Source organism: Octodon degus, unplaced genomic scaffold (assembly GCF_000260255.1).
Source record: "Octodon degus isolate 3935 unplaced genomic scaffold, OctDeg1.0 scaffold00185, whole genome shotgun sequence".
Lineage (NCBI taxonomy): Eukaryota > Metazoa > Chordata > Mammalia > Rodentia > Octodontidae > Octodon > Octodon degus.
In genome coordinates, this window is record NW_004524761.1 from 2,970,322 (window position 1) to 2,992,393 (window position 22,072).

At 45.8% G+C, this 22,072-nt stretch overlaps 2 pseudogenes; both read left to right on the top strand.

Annotated features, from left to right (window-relative positions):
* Nucleotides 1–1,955: 1,955 nt before the first annotated feature.
* On the top strand, nt 1,956–2,458 carry LOC101591869 (annotated as a pseudogene).
* An 18,178-nt stretch (nt 2,459–20,636) lies between these two features.
* LOC101576045 lies at nt 20,637–20,791 on the top strand (annotated as a pseudogene).
* The last annotated feature ends 1,281 nt before the right edge of the window (nt 20,792–22,072 follow it).

Consider the following 22,072-nt stretch of genomic DNA (forward strand, 5'->3'; position numbering starts at 1 on the left):
CATGTGGTGCTGGGGGATTGAACCACGGTCCCTGATGCTTTTGCTAGCTTGTTCTAAGTAGGTGCTTTAGACCACTGAGCCATCTCTCCAGCCCCCCAGCCTTTTTCTTTTTTCTTTTTTTTTTTTTCTTTTCTTGAGGCAGAATTTCACCAAGGCACTAAGTTGTCAGGCTGGGTTTGAGCTTGTGATCCTCCTGCCTCAGCCTCCTAGACTGTCTGGGTTAGACATGAACCACCATGCCCAGCTTTTCTGTCTTTATATAATTTTTGTATGGTAATTTCTCATAATATTCTCAGTTGCTGTTACAAACAATAAGGAATCCCTCAAAGACTGAGTTCCTGCATTTTCAATAAGCCAGGCTAAATCTGAGACCTCCTGGTGGCAAATTCTGTGATCATCTTTAATTACCTCAGCTGAACACCTCTGTGGCCTATTATGGACAGCAAACTTTCTGGATTTGGTGACTGGCAAAGAGAGGGACACATGAATCTTTTCTGTTGAAACAGACCCAAGGGAGCTCCCATAAAACTAGTATGTGTAGGTTCTCGGCAGGAATCAGGCTTGCAGCAGTGTCTAGTATACATTCTTCCAGTTTATAAAGGGATTCTTAGTTTTTAGGAAATATTGCCTATGGTAGGCGTTGGTGTCGAAGTTTTCTACAGAGTAACTTAATGAATATCAAAAAGGAGGTGAGGTAGGGGCTTTCACCATTGTATGCACATAAGAAGAAAATAGCCCAACTACTCAAGAGGATGAGGCAAGAGGACTGCAAGTGCAAGGCCAACCTGAGCAACTTCATACACAACAAGGGGATCCAACTCCTCGTGGTCCTCATCTTCATCCTGCTGTTTGGCTGGCTTCGTGTGCTGTGGACATGGCCTCACTGGTCCTCACAGTACACTTGCAGTGTAGATGTCGTCATCAGCACTTTACAGGGGATGAGCCCGCTGATCAAATTTTTATTTTTTTATTTTTTTTAAATTTATTTATTTAATTATTTGTGTGTGTGTGTGTGTGTGTGTGTGTGTGTGTGTGGCCAGCTCAGCCCACCAGGGGGCGGGGCTGGCTGGCATGTGGTGCTGGGGGATTGAACTGTGGTCCCTGTGCTTTGCTAAGCTTGTTCTAAGTAGGTGCTTTAGACCACTGAGCCATCTCACCAGCCCCGCTGATCAAATTTTTAAATGATACTCTAGTTTATATCTGGTATGGGACAGAGCTAGGCCTCAAAGTGATGTCTTTAATTCTAGAGGCTGAGCATTTAATCAGCAAAGAGAGGAGGAGGTCTTAGCTCAATTTACCCAGGGTATCCCGAAGTACAACCAAGAAAAACTCAGGAAGATATGAGTACTTGACCTTCATGAGGAGCTAAGGCAGATTTAGTGGCATGGAAATTTATAGATGTCTTTTGAGATTTCCATACACAAGGTAAAAAATTTATGAGTGAGTCCCAAATTTTCTGATCAAGGAGATTATGGGGCCACAGAGGTATGCTATCAAAAAAAAAAAAAAAAAGAAAGAAAAGAAATTTATGAGTACATGGATTATTTATTGAATCCCACTGGGGGGAAAAACCATTGATTTCTTTAGTAAGAAAATAATAAGATGACTTGTCTTTGAAGGCTCCTATTCCTGGGCATGAATATGAAATGAAAATAAAAACACGAGAAGGTGCTGGAGAAATGCTCTGCATGAAGCCATGGGGCTCCTGGGCCAGAAGCTTGGTTCCCACTCCAGCAGTGAGTGTAGCAGAATCACCAAGAGGTAGAACGAGGCCCTTATGGGGCCCTGGGCTGCTCCTCCTCTGCGATGCTCCTCTGTCAAGCCACCCTGCCTTGGAGCCAGCCCATTATGGACTAAACCCTTCGCAAACTGGGAGCTGAAACAAACCTTTCTTTCCTTTCAAAAAAAAAAAAAAAGCCTTTCCAGCCTCGGCCTCAGATCATACAGCCGTTGCAATGTTGATGCCCATGAAGAACCAGGTTATCATTTATGAGCTCTTTTCTGAGGAGGGCTGATGGTAACCAAGAAAGATACCCACATGCGCAAGCACCCAGAGGTGGCAGACAAGAATGTGCCCAACCTTCACGTCATGAAAGCCATGCGGTCTCTCAAGTCCCAAGGCTACATGAAGGAAGAGTTTGCCTGGAGACACTTCTACAGGTACCTTACGAACGAGGGCATCCAGTATCTCTGTGACTACCTCCACCCGCCCCCCGAGATTGTGCCTGCTACTCTGCGCCGCAGCCGGCCTGAGACTGGCAGACCTCAGCCCAAAGGCACGGAGGGCAAGCAGCCCATGAGGCACAGCTTCCCCATGAGGGGAAGCTGACAGGGATGCCTACAGACACAGCACCATGACCACAAGTGCCAACAAGAGGGCTGAGGCCAGGGCTGGTTCAGCCATTGAGTTCCAGTTAGAGGCGGATTTGGTCGTGGATATGGTCAACCACTGCAGTAAAGCTGGAGGACTTTATTTTCCATTGAATAAATGTGGGTCCGGGGAGAAGGCTCAGTGGAATAAGAGCTTCCCTGGCAAGCGCAAGGGCCTGAGTTCAATCCCCAGTTCCGCAAAAAAAAATTTAAAAAATAAAAAAAAATTGAATAAATGTGTAGCCTGGAAGAAAAAAAAAGGAAAAAAGGAAAGGTGGGAGGAGTATAAGGTGATAGGGTCACAAGACTCTGGATGCACAAGGGACTGATGTTGTTCTCTTGAGATGAGTTAGTTCTGCAGAGAACAGGGTGATGTAATTAAGTTACCCTGCAAGTCTGGTCCTTTCTGCAAGTGATTTTCCCTTTCCTCTTTGTCATGTGACATAGGTGGGGAGCCCTTGCCAGAATGCCAGTATCATGCTCTTGAACCTTAAGAACTATGAGCTAAATAAACCTTTTTATCAGGTATCCAGCCTCAAGTATTTTGTTATAGCATCACAGATGAGACAGAGACAAAAAGGTCAACACCAGCCTCCCCTAGAACTCAAAAGTTTGTGACAGCAAACCAAGTTGCCTAAGAGAAGCCTACCAAAGATGACTGCAGATGAGAAAATTGGTAATTACATATCCTTCAGCATCACCTTGGAGAATGTACAAATACTATGGTTAGAAATGATCACTGATGAGATTTTTATTACTTGTAAAATAATAAAATCTGCATATATACTAATAACCTTTCCATACTGGGAACTGAACCCAGGACCTTTAATTTTTTTTTTTTAACTCTGAGACAAGTTCTTAATAGGTTCAAATTTGAAATGATCCTGTCTCAGCTCCTGCAGCGCTGAACTTATAAGCATGTTCCATCATATCTGGCTGTATCTCTTGAAAGACCAAGCGAATGGAAAATACTGCCATTACCAATGACCTCCCCCTGTCCCTTCCGCACCACACTCACCACCAACCAGGGTTTGCAGTCTGCCATTCTAGAAATGGTAAGAAATGGCCACGTACCCCTCTTGTCGCCTATAGGGATAAGAAACACTACAGAATGCTTTGAACATTATAACAGTGTCAGTGTTGGGTTTATTAACTCAGTCCACAAATGAGTTGTAGAGCTAGTGTTCAGTAGCACAGGGCACCAGAGATATTAAAACAGTTTGTTAGACTACATGGACAATGGAAATTCCTTAGGTTGGCCAGAGATTACCCAAGAGACTGACTCCTTCCAAATCCGAAACCAAAATATGGCCTGTACTGGTTAGATTCCACCAATGGAGAGTCCAACCTTAATGCAGGTAGAACAGAAAACCCCTCGCTCGTCACATAGAGGAGTTGCCTGCCACCAGGAGCATTCACTACAAGACATGCAGTGACCCCATACAAGTAGATTTGGGTTTGCAGGGTCATACATCATCTTACTCTGTGCTACTGTAACAAAACACTACAGGCTAATTAAGTCATAAACAAAATAGAAATGTATTTCTCACACTTCTGAAGACAGAAGTTGAAGACCAAAGCACCTGCAGGTTTCATGTCCAGTAAGGGCTTCTCTCTACTTCAAAGGTAGTATCTTATTGTCGCATCCTACAGAGCAAAGGCATCTTGTGCCCTTACTTGGCAGAAAGGATGGAGAGGGCAAACTCACTCCTTTAAGTCCTTTTATTAAGCACTAATCCTTTCATGAGGGCAGAGTCCTCAGGGCCTAATCATCTCTTAACAGCACTTCCTCTTACACTATTGCAATGGGGGTTGAGTCTCAACATAGGAATTTTGGGGAACACCTTCAGGCCAAAGAACACTCTCTCTCTCTCTCTCTCTCTCTCTCTCTCACACACACACACACACACACACACACACACACACTGCTCCTATACAGATACAGATACACATAGTACATAACACAGACAAGCAAAGATGTTGCCTACATCCTCCTGAGAGGAGTGAAGGCCAGCCTGGGGCTAGAAGGAAGCCTGCCAGGGGGGACTGAAACCACAGCCATCTAATCTACAGACTCCTCTGTGCTTTTGCTCACAGTGAGTCCACATCTTGCCCCCTCAAATGTACCTGCAAAGATGCATGCTCCCAAAGCCCTGTGGACCATTCTGTAGATATCAGCAGGGACCCAAGCCTTGGGGGGAACCATCTTACTTACCAGTCCTCTTTTTTCACTCCTTCCCTGTGCAGTCAATTTATGGCATACAGTTCACGGTCGAGTCAAAGTTTAAAACTATTTTACCAAAGAGCACCAAGCACACCAGGAAGTCAAACTTCCTCCGGATGGGTAATGAGTGGAACTAAATTCATGCACTTGCCAAGGAGCTGTATACAGGGATATTCTTCAAAGTGATGTGGCACAGAGGTGGAAATAACCACCATGCCCATCAAGAGGAACGCAGCCCAAGGACGTGGTGCCGTCAACCCAAGAAGCTAGTGAAGGGCACAGGGCAGATCTCAATAGACCAATGCACAGAGGTCTGTGGGGCATTCTATTGAATGACAAAAGCAAGTGGCAGAATTCTTGCCATGTAATTTGTATCTCATAATTCCTCACCGAGAAACAAAATAATGTTTTATACATCTTGTATTTATAGATCAAGGTCTGTTGGGTAGCATACTAAACGGGAAACTTAAGATTCTCTGGAGAGTAACTGGGGACCCTGGAATTAGGGCCAGTGGCTAAAGATGTCAGTCTTACTTGAAATTTTCTGGTGTGGACACCTGGCACGGTCACACAGGTTTGTGATGCCAGCTACTTGGGAGACTGAGGCAAGAGGATCCCAAGTTTGAGGCCAGCCCAGACAACTTAGTGAGATTTTGTCTCAGTAAAACTTTCTAAAAGTCTGATTTATAAGATCAATGTTTGTATGCATCATTTATAAAATCAGAAAAATTTAAACATCAGATCTGTCTCTCCTAGCAATGGAACACCCCCAACCTATACAAAATAAATAAAGTAAAACTCCTTAGCCCCAGGAACCTCAACTTCATTGTTGACATAATTTCTCCAATCATCATTCACTCACATAGCCAACAAATGTTTCCTTAGGGGCTGCCATGTGTGGGCCCTGTTTTGGAAGTGTTTCACTCAGCACAGAGCTGCTGTCTGTGGTTTCTTCATTCCCTGATCTTCCCCAGAACTCATCTCTTAGGCCCAAATTCTCTCCCATCAGGGCTCTCAGACTCACTAAGGTTTCCAAGCTCTAACCCCCACCCCCGCCCTCCTGGGGAGTGATCCTTCCAGACACTTGACTCTTCCCCAACAAACATTAACTCAGTCATTCCCATCCCTCCGTCAGCACCACCGAACTGAAGGGTGCTTGCTCCAGACCCACCCCATCTGACTGGAGCATTCTCAAATCCACGGAGGTCAGGAACAGGGAAGGGTGCTCTCCACTATCACCACCCCCACATCTCATATAGAAAAATACAGAGTGAAACACAACTCCCCAGCTGAAAACTGTTCCCCACCCCCTCGCTGGACACAGGCATGGATTATTGGTCTGAGGCTTGGAGCTACTGACCTTCCCACTACACATCCTGAGCTGCTGGTCTGGCTGCCACTGGACAGAGCGGAGGCGTCTAACACTAATGAGGTTTGGTCTTGTCTCAGCTTTATGTCATTTGTGCCAGTGAACATTCTCTGGCCCAGGCTCAGCTTTACTCCTCCTTGCTATCTTAAAAAGCTGCGCAGACCTTGCACATAAAGCCCAGTTTCTACTAACTTTCCTTTCTTTGGTCTGCCTCACAATCCAAAGAATGTCAAAAACCACCCAGTGGTGGGTGGTTTGGCAGGCAGCAGGTTTCTCCCAAAGAGAGAAAGAGTGTGTGGGGAAAGGGTTAAACATTAACACGCTTCCCTGGAAGGGCCTTTCTAGCCTGTTAATGGAACCCAAGAGCAAACCTTGGCAGAAATCGAGCATTAGCTCATGACAGGTGTAGGCTTCGTGCTGGCTGCTGCTGCACTTCCAGCAAAAATATCGGGGATGTGGGGACCACTCTATGACACAGTAGGCTGGAACAGATTGCTTTGCAGAGATCTCTTCTGGCTGGAATAATTCCCTGTAACAACTTCCTTGACACGCTGTCAGGATGGGCCGTTTCCAAGGTAATGGCTGATGCCTGGGGACATAATAGACATCAGCTGTGGCCTTCCAGAGACACAGTTGCCTGCTACATTCTTCCAACAGAGTGGTTCATCCACATAGCAGCCTCTTCTGCCCTGCCTCCCAGGCGGCCTTCAGGTGTCCCCACCCCGTAACAGTGTCCCCCTTTACTGTAGGTGAGGGGTCAACAACTCCAATGTCTTTGGAAGCCCATTAGCCAACCTAAATGACCATGGCTGGCTGGCTGATGACCAGAATCCTTCCTGCCCAGGAGAGGCCGCTTGCAGAGGGATGGTTTGGACCTCAGGATGCTATTGTGTAACAAAGTTTTCTGAAGCACTCTCTAGTTGAAGTAAGTCCATAAAGAAGGTCCTGACAAACTGTCGGGATGGCCTGTGCTGGACCGAATCCTCTCCACCAGGATTTATGTCTACAGAACCTCAGGATCTGACCTTATTTGGAAACAGGGTCTTTGGAGCCATAATCAGTTAAATGAAAAATGAAAATGAGGTTATCACACTGGCTTGGGGTGGGCTCTAAAACCAATGATGGGGCTGGGGAGATAGCTCAGCAGTCCAAGCACCTGGCAAGCACAAGGACCTGGGTTCGATCCCCTGTGCCACATGTCAAGCTGGCCCCAGAACCCCAGAGTGCAGTGCCGGCCTTAAAACCAGGCATGGTGGCGCATGCCTGTAATCCCAGTGCTGGGGAGGCTGAGACAGGAAGATAACTTCAAGTACAAGCTGTGTAGTGAGACACTACCACATACATACATACATACATACATACATACAATGATGAGAGAACAGACAGATGCAGATACACATAGGAGAAAACCATGTGGAGGCAGAGGTGGAGGAAGGCTAATAGCAAGCCAAGAAGTGCCCCAGACTCTTGGCCACCCCACCTGACTAAAGATGGGATTTATGGGCTTTCTTTTTATAGGTAGGTAGGTAGGTAGGTAGGTAGATAAGAGCAAAATCTCTCAATAAAAGAGAACAGAAACACCATGTAGCTTGGGCCTCTGGGTCTCATAGCCTTTCATCTGAACAACCAGAAGGGACCCAAATATACTGCGGCTCCTTTCGATCCCCTGGACACTGTAGCCAGAGGGATCTCCTGCAAATTCAAGTCATATGATGTCATATGATGTCATCCCTTAAGGATGACCTACTACTCTTTTAATAGTGACTAAAATCATTATTATGGCTCATAAGGCCTGGTAGTTTCTGGTCCCTGCTCCCTCTCTCTGTCTTAGTCTTACTGGCAGATTCCTCTAGTACAGTGACAGCAAACCTCTTAGATCTTTCAGCGATGACAAATAGATGGCTCTGGCACATGCGCCTTAGGTTCACCACCACTGCTCTGCTCCCTGTGTTCTCTTCAACCTCAGGACCTTTGTACCTGCTGGCATCTCTTCCTCAAATATCCTCACTCCCCATATACAGTGTTCACACCTATGTCACACATAACACACGTACACACACAATCACACTTAGTATTTGTTGGGCTCTTTAAAAATATTCATAAACCTTTCCTTTTTAATAATGGCAAGGAGGTCTGATATACTGGCAGAGAGTAGGGCTCCGAGGTTAAGAGCTGGGGTCTGAAGCCTGAACCCTGGCTTGGCATTTGCTTTATGCCCTGCACAACAATTCAAGGGAGAATAGCTTTGGACAGGAGGGCCACCTCTTTGCAATGCCAACTCTACTTTTTTGGAAATCTTCATTTAAAATGCCAGATTTTCCACTACATGGAGCCCCATCACTTCTAAATGCCTTACTTGGAAGGGTCTAAACTCCAAGTTTTACCCATTCTTAGGGACAACCTGAGACTCCACTGATTATCCTCCTCAAAAACATTAATGTCTGGAGACATTTTTTATTGTTAGCACCCAATGAGTGGCAAAGATGTAGGGCAGGGCTGCTATGAATGGGCGGCCAGTCTGTAGAACGGGTGCTGCTGGCCAGCCTACAGCACATAGAACATCATGATTACCTCTGCCCTGGCAAAGAATTACCCAGCCCCAAGTAACAACAGCACCAGGGCTGGGAATCCTTGTTCTAGACCAAGGATGGTAACTCCTGTGCCAAGGATTTCGGACTGACAGACATCGTGTTACAGGTTGGAGCAACTCGGCCTCTAGGGTGTTTCAACTTGCCCTTCTTTCAAAAGAGCCTTCAACAATAATCAGCGTGTTTCCAATTTTTGTAGACCACAGAGTAATTTGCCCTGATCCAAACTAAATCTTTCATCTATCCATCCAGGCTCTGGAGTGCCCTGCTCTGGCCATTGTCACTTAGGAGGGACCACAGCATTTCAAGGAAGTCCAAGTCACTCAGTATATGGAGGACATTTGTGCTTAATCACTTCAACCTGCACAACTGCAATGGCAATTTTCTGAGACCTGTTTATTGTTTCGCTATTTGGCTGCTCCAAAGTTATCTATGACTGAAGTCTTAAATTTATTTGTAGAGCAGAACAAGGTATATTTTTATTCTCACATCCCTTCCAAGTCTCTGAATTAAATTAGTGTGAACTTTCCAAAATAAATTCACCTTTGAGCTGAAACGAAGCATGGAAAGTTCCAGCCCAAAAGGATACCTTATTGGAAAGTGGAAGGGAATGAATGTGGGGTTAGAGTAGGGATTTCTCTGTAGCTTCAGCATTGGAGGTTACAAAGGAGAGAATATTTGTTAATGTAAAAGATTCTCTAGCAGGGTTGATGTATGCAGTCCAGGACTGATTTTTCACCCTTTTCTTCAGACTCTAAGAAAGAACAACTAGGAATAAAATGGAATGGAAAAATGACATGTGGATCTCATTCCCTACCATGTCACTGGTTAAAATGCAAGGAAAGAATGTTTTATCAGAATGAGAAAAAAGGAACAGTCAGTAATAGGAAGACCTCTGCTTCTTTCATTCCATAAACACAACTTGTTGGACCCTGACTGTGGTCTAGTAGCATCTGTCAACAACTCGAAGTTCACATTTTATGTGGAGGGCCACCTTGGTTTTTTCTACAGAAAACTATTCCCATAGCTCTCGGCAATGTGGAACATAGAAAAACAATAGGGTTTCCGCAGCATGTTTCATCTCTTAATACTCAACATGGAGAAACATCTTTCAATCACCTCCAACCCCTAGAAGGTTAAAAACCTAGACAATTCTGAGGCATGCACCTTTAAAGTCTGTTCATCAGGGTCAGCCAAGTAGCTCAGCAGATTAAAGTGCCTGCAAGCAGGTACAGGGGCTGGGGGGGTTGATCCCTGAACCTGCCCTGCTGGCTCCCCCTCTACCCCAGGGCACGCTGAGAAGGCGATTGAGACTGAGCATGGTGGTGCATGCCTATAATCCCAGTTCTTGGGAGGCTATAAACAGGCGGATCACTAAGAGTCTAATCTAGTAGTGAGACCCTGAACATCCTGCAGACCCTTTCCCTAAAAATACAAGGAAAAAAGAAAAAGAAAGAAAAAATAAAATAAATAAAAATAAAAATAAAAACTGTTCATCTATAGCCATAATTGTGATTTGCCGACATAAGGGCCACCTGCTGCTAGTCAATGCAACATTGAAACTAGTGCAGGGCTAGCCATGTAATTCAGTACTACAGTGTCTGCTTGGAATGAACGGAGGCCTGGATTTGATACCCAGCCCTTAGAAAAATTGTTATTTTCAGTTTTCAGCAGCAACAGAGTGCTTCCTGTCCATACACTCTTGGGGTTCGAACTCCAGCAACCTGAGGCTGACAGCTTTGTGGAAGCAGCCACTTAAAGGCCTGAGCTAGGGCCAGGCCCCCATCCACACACTCTTGGGCTGAATACGCACATACAAGGCACTCGGACAGAACAGGGGGAAAGCAGCTTCAGAATGTTTTGTTTTGTTTTGTTTTACCGAACCAGGGATTGAACTCAGGCTCTTGCGCTTGCCAGGGAAGCGCTTATTCCACTGAGCCATCTGCCCAGCCCCTGTTGCCTTCTTTTAATGAATTGAACTGGAGTAATTTAGAGCTTGTTATTTAGATAGAAGAGCAGGTATATACTTCTCTATTAATTGTCAAAGCTCACAGGAATGATGATTACTGTGGAATACAACCTGGGGGGGAGCTGACTGATTTTTATTCCCCCAGTTCTGTATTATTGGCATTTTTATTATTTGCCCCCAGTGCAGCTTTTACTCAAAAAAAAAAAAAAAAATGCCTTGAAAAACTTCCATTTTCATTTTATCTTTTAGACTGTACACTAGCAAATGGAGCTGAGTAAAGGGGACAAAGTCTGTCTTCCTTTTTCTTCACTCTTAATTTGACTAAAAAAGCACACACAAGTGCAATTATTCAAACAGATGTATACTATCAAGTCATAAAAGCCCCCTGCATTTTCTCGCCAGGGTTTTCATGGATGTAGTCTTCAGTCTGGGCCTATAGTTTCTGTCCCCCACTAATGGTCAGGCCTTGTTCTAGTGTCTTGGAGGGCAAGGGAACAATCCTGTCCTTCCTCCGCAACCCTAGACAGTCTTCCCAACACTTTACATCAAAGAAATCCCATTTCTAGAAGGAAGAAAGCTCTGCTGCCAACAGCACGTCCCTGAGATTATAACACGCACGACCTAAAGGCTATGATATGAGTATATGGGGTAATGCTAGGTTTTTAACAAAAATATTTAGTTAAAGCCACAGAGCCTTTAATTTCTGCTTGGAATGGGAAAGCATCTTTAAAAAGTTTTTCATCAAAAAATGTTCTCCCCAAATGCATATTATGTCCTGAAAAATAATCCTCACTTCCAGTCTGTAATCCTGAAAAAGAAAAACATATGACAGGAGCAGTTAGATGACAAGGACTTCTGGGACATTGGCTCCCTAAAATATCCTTAGCATTCCTTTTTAAAAAGCATGGGGGTAATTGAAGCAGCTGAAATTGTAGCTTTTTCCTGGCCAGTTCTGAAAACTAATATTCCAGAGGCTCTATGTCTTATCTTACAGTCCACATTTCCAGAGGGGCCAAATACAGAAAGTGCATTTGGATTGGCACATAATGGTTTGAACTATTTTACTTTAGAGAAAAAATTGAGCAATCTTGGAAGAACTCCATATTCTTCTTTAAAAAAAAAAAAAAGAAGAAGAAGAAGAAGAAGAAGAAGAAGTTGCTCTTGAAAACTAGTTAGGACTTTGAGCAGGAAGGAAGGGTTTGGAACAGTTGTCCTGGAGTGAGTCAGGAGAATGTTAATCACTGTCCTTGGCTCTTTTACTTAGAGATTAGCTCACGTCCTAGGGCCCTGCTAAGGGAAACTGCATCTGCTTAACTCAGGAGACCACCGTGAGGAATGTTTCTGTAACCGTGGTAGTATGTCAGCCGGAAATAAAAGACACTGAAGTCTGGAAACTTACCCCACGGCATCAAGGGCCCAAGGGGTCAGCAATGGGCTACCTGGACATTTGAGAAAGTCATTTATTTCTTGACTAAAGTTCCCCAGGAAAAAGTACGACTAACAAAACAGAGTCAAGCTGAAATTTCCATATACATGGGCATCTGCAACTTTAGCCAGAGACATTGCTTAAGATATTCCTAGGCAGAGAGTATCTGCCTAGACCATGTTAGGTTAAAAATATTACATTGAGTGCAATGACTTCTACATATTGTTAGGGGAGGAGAGCAAAATATTGAAAAATAGATAATATATAATTCTATTTTAATAAAATGATTATTCCAAATCAGATAAGCGCCCTCACATGACCTAATATAATTAGGTGTGGAAGGATATATGAGTTGCTACTATTCATGACAGAGAAAAGGTTAGACAAGATGTGAGAAAGATTTAAGAAAAATTGTTACTGTACATAAAAATATGCATCGGACTTCATTGTGGAAAATTAAGACTAAAATTCTATCCTTGTTTTTATCACAAATGTGCAAAAACTGAATGTGTACAGAGACGACAACTGAAAGGCGACACACATGAGTTACTTTCAGGATGAAACCATGTATAATTCTGTTAAAGGGATTGCAAAAAGCATCTTAGAAATAAGGAACACGATAGCTTCTCTCTCTGCAGTAAAAGCCCTCTAACCCCACGCTCATTAGCTAGGCCATAGCAAGGCAAAAGTAAGATACACCGTAGAAGTGAGAGCGAGGCTCCGCGAAGACCGGCAGAGGCCGACTGGGCTTGAGCAGCCGAGGTGGACCTCGGTGTGTCCCGCAGGCACACAACGGGCCCCGAGTGGGCCATCTCCCCCACCCAGCCGATTTCCTCAGGTCCCTGGACCTCCCAAAAAGCCAGAGCAGAGATGAAGAGCTCACGTTGGCCTAACTAGGTGAACACGAGTCCCCTCCAGCGGGTACCTGTCAACAGGGTACCAGCACGACAGCGCTGCTGGTCAATATGGCAGCAAGATGCGTGCTTTCAGTGGTGGGTAGGAAACAAATCAGAAAAAAATAATAATAATAAGGAAATAAAATATTAAAAAATGTAAATGTGACGGAAATTATAAACAGCCTAAAGCCCTCTCCCTTCGGGAACAGCTGTGTCCGCTAATCCCTGGAGGAGTCCTCCCTGCGATCTCCCTTCCTTCCTTCCTCCGTCTCTCTCTAATAGCTCCCTTGTTCCTGCTGGACAAAACTAGCCCTTTGTGGCTGCTCTCAGAACAACATTAAAAACAGGAATAGGGAAATTGTAAACAGGAGGCTTCTGGCCTACAGGCGAAGACACACACAGGCCTCTGAGGCCTACTTCATGCTAAGCAAAGAAACAGACCTTTGTTGCCGAAGGGATTAGGGCTGCAGGATCTCGGAGCGCTGCGGAGGCTTTCAGCTGGCCTGAAGCAGCGGCTTTGTAAAGAGACACCTCCATTAGAGGTCTGCGAGCGGAAATCATTCGTGCTCTTTATACAATCTGGGTAATGTGATAGTGTTGCACTGTTAAGCGCCTCTGCCGAGGCGGGTCCTATCTCCTTGAATGGTAAATTCTTCAGCAGCTAAATAGACGGTGGTATAATTACCTTCGCGGGGCTTTTTTCGTGGGGCAGGGGATATCTTCTATCTTTAACCCTTGGGGGAAGTCATGTTTAAAGGATCATCCAGAGGCGGAGGTGGGGGTGGGGTGCGCCAGTCTCTTCCCAAGTTGGTTCAGAAAGTGGCCTTGGCTTTCTAGTGCTGGCGAAGTACTGCCCAAGAAGTGCCCCTCTACAGGCATTACCCCGACAGATAGTCAATGACCACTTTGTCCCTACGTTCGTCAGATGATGAGTGTTCCTATAACTGCCTTCTTCTGTGCACTCGGCCTGGAATCTGCCCCAGTCTGCCTTCCTGTCCACCCCAGCCAGCCGTCCCGACTCGCCCCCGCCATCGCTGGTGGTGTCCATCTTCTGGGGTCTGCAGTGCTTTGTACATCTCTGTCCCTTGCATTCTCCACACATTTTGAGACTTCCAGCATCTACCCGCCCCAGCCGCTGTGCTTTGGCAATGCCTGGCCCTCCTCACCTGTGCATAAGCAAAGGGTGTGCTCGGCAGGAAAGTGAGAGGGTTGGGTGGATCTGCCTTAAGATCAGTCCCTAGGGCAGCTGGGAAGACTGTCTCCACCTAAATATTGCAGTAGCTTATAAACATTTTAAATTTAAAAAAAAAAATCATCAGTGAAACTTCTAGTGCAGTCACGATTTTTAAGAGACCAAGCAAAATATACTATGGCCAAGTAGGGAAGAAAAATGAACCCCCTCTTACTTTAGGAAGGGAGTGGCGGCCACTCTCACAAAGGGCCCAGGGCTTACTGAGGAAGCTGGGGGTCCCGCTCCTACGGCCACTCTCTCCTAGATTGGGGAAGAGTCACCAACAGGGCGGAATGCTCTTCAGGTTTACATTTGCAGTCTCCTGACCTAAATGTTAACTATATTTTAACAATGTCAGTTGGTGCAGGCTTCCTAACATTCTCAGAACTACAGAGGGGAGAAACGTTTCATCATAGCAAAGTGACCCTTTCTCTTGACATCATCAGACTTGTCCTGGATGCTGACAAATTCCTTCTGCCACAAAACGTGGCTCCCGATAGATGTGGAGTCTTGCAGTAATTTCATTTGGAAGGGGTCCAGGTTTCTAGGACAGAATGGCAAATACAATGGGGACTCTATGGAGGCTGCTCTTATGTATGTGGGTCCTGCTCAGCCAGATCCTGAAGAGGAAAACAAATCCATAAGTCTATTTGGGACAACTAGGAAAAATTAAATATAGACTATGTATTAGATAATATTATTATATTGATATTAAGTTGGGGAATGACAATGGCATTATTAAGAGTGTCGTCTTAACACACACATGCTGAACCATATATAGGCAAGGAGCCCTGATATCTGTAAGTTATTTTCAAATAGTTAAGAAAAAGATTGGTGTGTACATGGGAGGAGAGAATACAGCAAAATGTCAATTAGCGAATCTACACGAAAGCATGAACATTTACTGAGCCCAAGGCCTTCACACTGAATGATAGCCCCAGTCCTTTCTAACTTTTTTTATTTTGAGACAGAGTCTCCCTAAGTTTGGAGTTGCCGAGCCAGGCTTAAATTTCTTTATCCTTCTGCCTCAGCCTCCAGGGCTAAGATTACAGGAATGCACTAGCATGCTAGTTTTACAATTATTTATGTTTGAAAGTTTTCAAAATAAAACCTTTGATAAGCAACTCTGAATACACACACACACACACACACACACACACACTTCAAGCTGCTTCCCTTTTTAATCTCCATGCCCTGAACCACCCTGGCATAGAATTGGCATTTGGAGTTTTTGTCAAATAAATGAAAGAGTTAAACAGCATCATTTATTTGGTTACTGCAAGCAGATCTGCCTACAGGGAGCATGCGGTTTGTGTTAAAGAGAAATGATTCAGCAGCACAGGCAGGAGGCCTTGGTGTGGAAGCCTCTGCATATTCTGCCAAGGTGCTGGGACTCTGTCCTGTGGGTACTAGGAGCCCTGAGCAGGAGGGGAGGCAGTCAGATTAGCATCAAGAAGGACCACCCTGGCAGCCAGGTGTCACAGGGAGTGACAAGGCACAGGCCTGGAGGCAGGAAGCAAGAGTACCAACCAGAGTGATCTCAGCCGCCTGAAACCTAAAGCCCTGCCTCCGACTGGCTGATTCTATCGAGAGACTCATTATCCTAAGCAGCTGGATGCGCTGAGATGACAGGCAGCAGAGATGGCTGATTCAGTGCCTCAGTGATATCCTCTGGGACCCAGGTTCCATCCCTTCCTCTCTGCATGCCACTGCTCTGTGTGGTTGGCTCTGCCTGCTGGCTGCCTGTCCTCCTCTTCAGAAGATAGCAACAGCAGTTCCTAGAGCAACATCTGGACAGAACTGACCATCTTGTCTGTGTGCTGCATTCCTAGCAAGGAGAAATTTCCAGGAGCTTCCCAGCGAACCTCTCCTCTCATTGCATTGACCACCCCCCCCCATTACAAACCCAACCACAGTCAAGGAAATAAGATTACATGCTCGGCCCAAAACAACAAGCTATATACATCAGGAGAATAAACTGTGATGGCCCACCACACAAATCTCTTGCAAGGCTACTGGTCCAGGCAAAAAGTCACTAGACATCTATGCTAGGATAATGTTTAGGGATAGAGGAGAGAAAACAGCATGAAGACTTATTTAGGAAATAAAAAGTTAGGAGACTTTGGATGTGAATGACGAAGGTGGAGGATGACGAAAAGGAAGAGAAAGACAGCTTCCTCCATATTCCTAGCTTGGATGAGGGACAGAAGACATCACCAGCTGAGATAAGGGACACAGGAGCAGGGAGCAGGAGGGGGAAGGTGCAAGTGTAGAGCCCATGCGCATCAGGATAAAGGTACTGGGGACCAGGGAGATGGCTCAGTAGAATAAGTGCTTCCCTGGCAAGCGCAAGGGCCTGAGTTCAATCCCCAATTCCACCAAAAAAAAAAAAAAAAAAAGAAAGAAAGAAAAAGAAAATTTTCAATGCAGGATAAAGGTACTGGGTGGTCAGTGGAATATAGCAGGCAATCCATACTATTAATGGTTTAGACCTAAAATGGCTCTGAGTCTCAGAAGTTCAAAAGAGGGGCTTTAGGAAGGTGAATGGATCCTGAGGGGTTTTGACTTCAACAATAGATTCATTTATTTATGAGATCATAATTGGATGGCATTATTGGGTAATAACAGAAACTTAGTAAGTGGGGCCTAGTTGAAGAGAGAGGGCTCATAGCACATGATCTTAGGGACCATATCATGCCCCTAACCCTTCTTCTCTGGCTCCTTCTCAGATCTGTTTCCTGACTGTTAGTAAGTGAGCAGTTTTACCCCACCACATGCTTCTGCCATGCTTGGGCCCTTGGCAAAGGAACCATCCCACATAGACTACTATCAGCTGAATTACATCTTTCCTCTTTTACATTAATTTATGTCACATTATTTATACAGTGACAGAAAGCTCCCCAATGTAATCCATTATGCCAGACATGGTTCTCAGACTGGCACTGGTCCACAAGATATTTTTAAGTTTGAACCAGTATTTAATCTCTCAGAAATTCCAAGTAGGAATATGTATTTCTGGCTGGAAAAACTGGAAATGCTGGTCCTAAATTCCTGTGCCAACCACCTGCTTGAGTAGTCACCCCACACCCAACACTCTCACATGTTCTTAGCTTAAACAATTCTCTGCTGTGCCACGCTTCCAATCTCCTCTGGCTTTGCCGGCCTGGCCCCTGGAGGTATCCCCATATGGCATGCCTGCCCAGAATGTTGGGAAAAGAGGTCAGAGCTGCTGATACAGTGTGGTGAGTTAAAGAATGGTCAACCTGGAACACCCAGCTGAACTGAACAGTGTGGTGCCAGGTGTGGAAGACCCAGCTGAGGATTATTGCCAACAGCATAGAAAGAGAACTGGAGGGGAAGATGATGTGCTGTTGATTCTCCTGGAGAAGCTTGTCAAGCTGGCTTTCCTGATATGAACTAAGATGTTCTCATCAGCAGAGGAGCTTGGATTCTTAGGTCCTTGCTGTCACTGAGGATAGATAGCTGTGATTCTCTTCGAAGGAGCTCTGGTCCTTACCTTGAGTGTCGCGTCCTGGCTCCCTCAGCCTGCTGATACCAAGCCTTCATCCCAGTGGCCCAGTAGCTTTCACCACTGGCCTTTGGACCTTCCTGCTACAAAATCCCTGATACTTTCATGAGACACTGACATGAGTTCTAGGCCTCCAGCTGGACTCATGAGACACTGCTGTGGGCTCTAGGTCTTCAGATGGACTCTTGTAGGCCATTGCCATGGAATTCAGGCCTTCAGCTGGGTTCTTTGGGTCTTTAGTGTATAGACAGATCTCTTGTGCTCTTCTGCATTTGACTTTTTGGGTGAATATTATAAAATAATCTTATACATTATATGTCTTGTATTAAATCGATTCCCTTGCAACCCCTATCCCCAATATACAGGAAGTCATCCTTCGGCACTTAGGAGACAACCGCATACCTGACTGGACACCATCACTCAGAGAAGATGGGGCAGGAAGGTGCCCTTGGAGCCATCAATGTGTACAAATGGAAGACAGAAGCAGACAAGTTAGTGTCAAGAGCAAGAGAGGAGCAGCAGCACCCTTTCAGCCAGATGTAGCCCAGAGTCCAAGGAGAGAAAGATCCAAAAGAGATTGGGGGGCCACTGCTGGGGACCCAGGGAGCCAAATGGGTTAAGCAGAGGACAAGAGCAAAGTGGTCACAGCGCACACACACTACTTGTAAGGGAGAAGAAAGATTGAATGGAGGATGTGGAATAAAGGCTGGCACCACCTAGGATAAGAGAGTCTGGACAGAGCCCTTCCTGGGGGAAAGAATCAGGTGGCAAGAAGGATGCTAAAGAACCGGTATCATGGAGAGATGAACAACAGAACCAGCTAGCAGCAGGGGTGCAAGAGAGCCAGGCCCAAGGCACTGCATGGACCACAAGCACAGGAAGGAGGTGTCCAGCCTCCCGTGCTGCCATACAGGAAGGAACAATGTACCTGCCAGCAAATGAATGTGTTCAGAAATGTGATGGCCATCAACAACCTGTGACAATGGGAAGAGAGGTAGAATTAGTTACCTCTCAAAGGGATGCTACAGGGTACCCTGCCTTTGGTAGGAAGGCTGGGCAGGAAGGGGACAGTAGGAAGGTCAGCCACAGCTGATTGACAATGGCAATGGTAGAGGCTGGAGCAACCCCTGGAGGCCCGTTTTCAAAATCTTGGAGATCCAGGTCCTACTACCAGAGAGAATAAATGAACATATATGTTGTGGATGGTCATTCTCCCATGACAGCAGCTCTGAACATGGAGGGCAGGCGGTGAGGACAGCATCCACAGGCTAAAGAACTGCAGACAACAGCCTGAGCACATCCTGGTATGAGTGAATGTGTCCCCCTGCCCCACACTGCTCATCCCAGAAGTGCCACCAATCACCAACAGGACAGTACCCACAACTCCATTGTTTCCATACCCAGTCAGCTCAGAGGCCAGTGGTGGCACTAAAGCTACCATGTGTGTCCTGTCATCATAACATTCACCCGTTAGGAGAACAAGGTGGGATATTGCCTGAAGGCTTGAAGCAGAGCTGGCACTGGTGTCTCCTTTATCCAAGGAGTCATGGGGGAGGCCAGCCAAAGCAATTTTCAGGGTGATTCTTTTGGGATGAGGCTTTCCATCCCAGGGAGCCAGGATAATGGGTTCCAAGATAATGGGCTCCCCTGGCACCTCTCATTGCAGATCAAGGTCTTGATTATGACCCCCACACACACACAAAAAGTGTTTCTTTTTGGTTTGGACTACAGAGCTGTCTGAGGCCCAGGGCTTGGGTGAGCCTCAGCGTTCCCCATCCTGTGATTCTAGCTAGAAGCCCCAGGGAGCGGGTAACTGCCCACAATCACAGAGCCCAACTTCCTAGTGTCTAATTCCAGATACATTTTCCAAATTTAGGGCTGGCCAAATAGCTCAGTGGATTAAAGCACCTGAAAGCAGGTGCAGGGGCGGGGGGTTCAATCCCTGAGCGTGCCATGCTGGCCCCACCCCCAAGGCACACAGAAATAGCAAATGAGACTGGGTGTGGTGGCGTGCAGCTGTAATCCCAGCACTTGGGTGGCTGTAAACAGGCGGATCACTAGGAGTCTGATGTAGTAGTGAGACCCTGAACACCCTGTAGACCCTTCCCTAAAATACAAAAAAAGTCTCTAAATTCAGTGACTTTCCTCCCAGTGACACACATAACACCAACAGCTCCCCTAGCACTCTTCCTACCCATATTTGAATACAATTTTTTAATGCACTTTAGTATAGGGTCTACAGGGTCTCACTGTGTAGCTCAGACTCATAATGATTCTCCTGTTTTCAGCTTCCCAAACTCTGGGATTACAGGCCTATGCCACCATACCCAGTCTCAGTCCCCTGTCTCATTGCACCCCTGGGGCAGGGCTGGCACAGCATGCTGGCGATCGAACCCAGTCGCTGTGCCTGCCTACACAGGAGCTTTAGTCTGCTGGGCTATCTGGCCGGCCCGTGAATACAATTTTTTTTAAATTTTATTTATTTATTTATTTGTGTGTGTGTGTGTGTGTGTGTGTGGCCAGCTCAGCCCACCAGGGGGCAGGGCTGGCTGGCATGTGGTGCTGGGGGATTGAACCGCGGTCCCTGTGCTTTGCTAAGCTTGTTCTAAGTAGGTGCTTTAGACCACTGAGCCATCTCACCAGCCCCTTGAATACAATTTTTTAAGGATAATGATTTAGATTGTCTCTCTTCTGCATCTTTTTTTTTTAATGATGGAGTTTCTGTAATGCAAAATAAAAGACAAACAGCTCTTTTATTATTTTAAAAATTCAGGCGGCCTTGAAGCGCACAACTTCCGGCGGCTGCCATCGCTCTCCAGGCTGTGCGGCAGCCTGCGAGTCTATGGCCCCCAAGCGCCACCGTCTACCAGCAACACTAACAGTTGAGCTGGAGTTGCCAGCATCAGAGCATCTTGCATTCCAGACCAACATTCACCAGTCATCCAAGCTCGTAACCATAGTCATTGGCCCTGCTGAGAAAGTTTGGCTCTGCTCTCCAACATTGTGGTGTATACATTTGACTCCATTCTTTGTCATGTCTTCCCACAAGACTTTCAGGATCAAGAGATTCCTGGTCAAAAAGCAAAAGCAAAATCATCCCATTCCTCAGTGGATTCAGATAAAACTGATAATAAGATTAGGCACAATTCTAAGAGACAATATTGGAGATGTACCAAGCTGGGTCTGTAAGAAATTGCACATGAGTTCATTCACATACACTGTAGTAAGACCCTTATCATTATACTGAGTCACATACACTGTACTAAGATTGCTATCATTATGTTGAATTTAAACTGTCTGCACTCTTTGGACCATCAGACATGTTCATTGGGAATATGTTTCTTGTACTTGTTCTTATAGTTTGTACTGCTTATATGGCTTAATAATAAAATGTAAAACCTTTAAAAACTTCAGACAAAATACGTGTGGAAAAGCCACTACCCTGACAGGGGGCATCTCTGGAGTAACCAGAACCTAGTCAATATAAAATTTTCCATGTTTCAAAAACTGCCTCCAGGGGCTGGGAGATGGCTCAGCGGAATAAGCGCTTCCCTGGCAAGTACAAGGGCCTGAGTTCAATCCCGTTCCGCAAAAAAAAAAAAAAAAAGCACCATGAAAAACTGCCTCCAATTTTTAAAACAACAAAAGTCTGGGTATAGCCAAGTGCTGGAAAAAGTATCAGTTTTCTTTAATTCCTTCTAAAAGACAGGGGCATTAAAAATAGAACCCAGGCAGAAGAAGCAGGCGCACTGGCATCCTTTCACCTGTTTTGAATTATGTGGCTTAACCCAGCATGCGTTTCCCCAGAGGGCTTGTGGAATCTTCTTTCAAGAACATGCTAAACACCCATCTGTCAAAAACCATTTTGGGGTACTGAGGTGTAGCGATGGTAAATAGAACAGACCTCCCCTTGAGACTGCTGTGTGCGCAGAACAGCTCTATCTCTACAAGACGCAGGAACTTGTTATCCTTGATCAATGGTGGCCTGAATGGCAAAGAAGGCCACCCATGCTGGGACACCACAGTGCATGTCCTCGAGAAGCGTGTCCTCTCCTGGCAGAACCAGATGCCCAGGCAGACCATTCCAAGACAATCCCGTATTGCGTGAGAACAGAATGTCAGTGGGGGCCAGGCCAAACACTGCCATTACCAGTGGATACCAGTGGTGAGGAGCCCCACAGAAAGCCACCTTCAGGCGCTCCTGGGCCTTGGGCACCTAACCTGTTTCTCACCACCACTGCCAGCTGCTAGGGGGTGTGGGGGGTTCCTCTCTCAGTACAATGAGGTCAGGCAGGGCTGGGTCTAAATTCAGGTTGGTCTGCATCCAAAGTCCATGTGCTTCCTGGGATTGATATTCTAAATAGGTATCAATCCCCTGGAAAGACCTAAGTGCGTCACTAGCCCAACCCCCAACAGAGAGACCCTATCCCACATTCCAACCCCCAACAGGAAAAGACCCTGTCCCATATG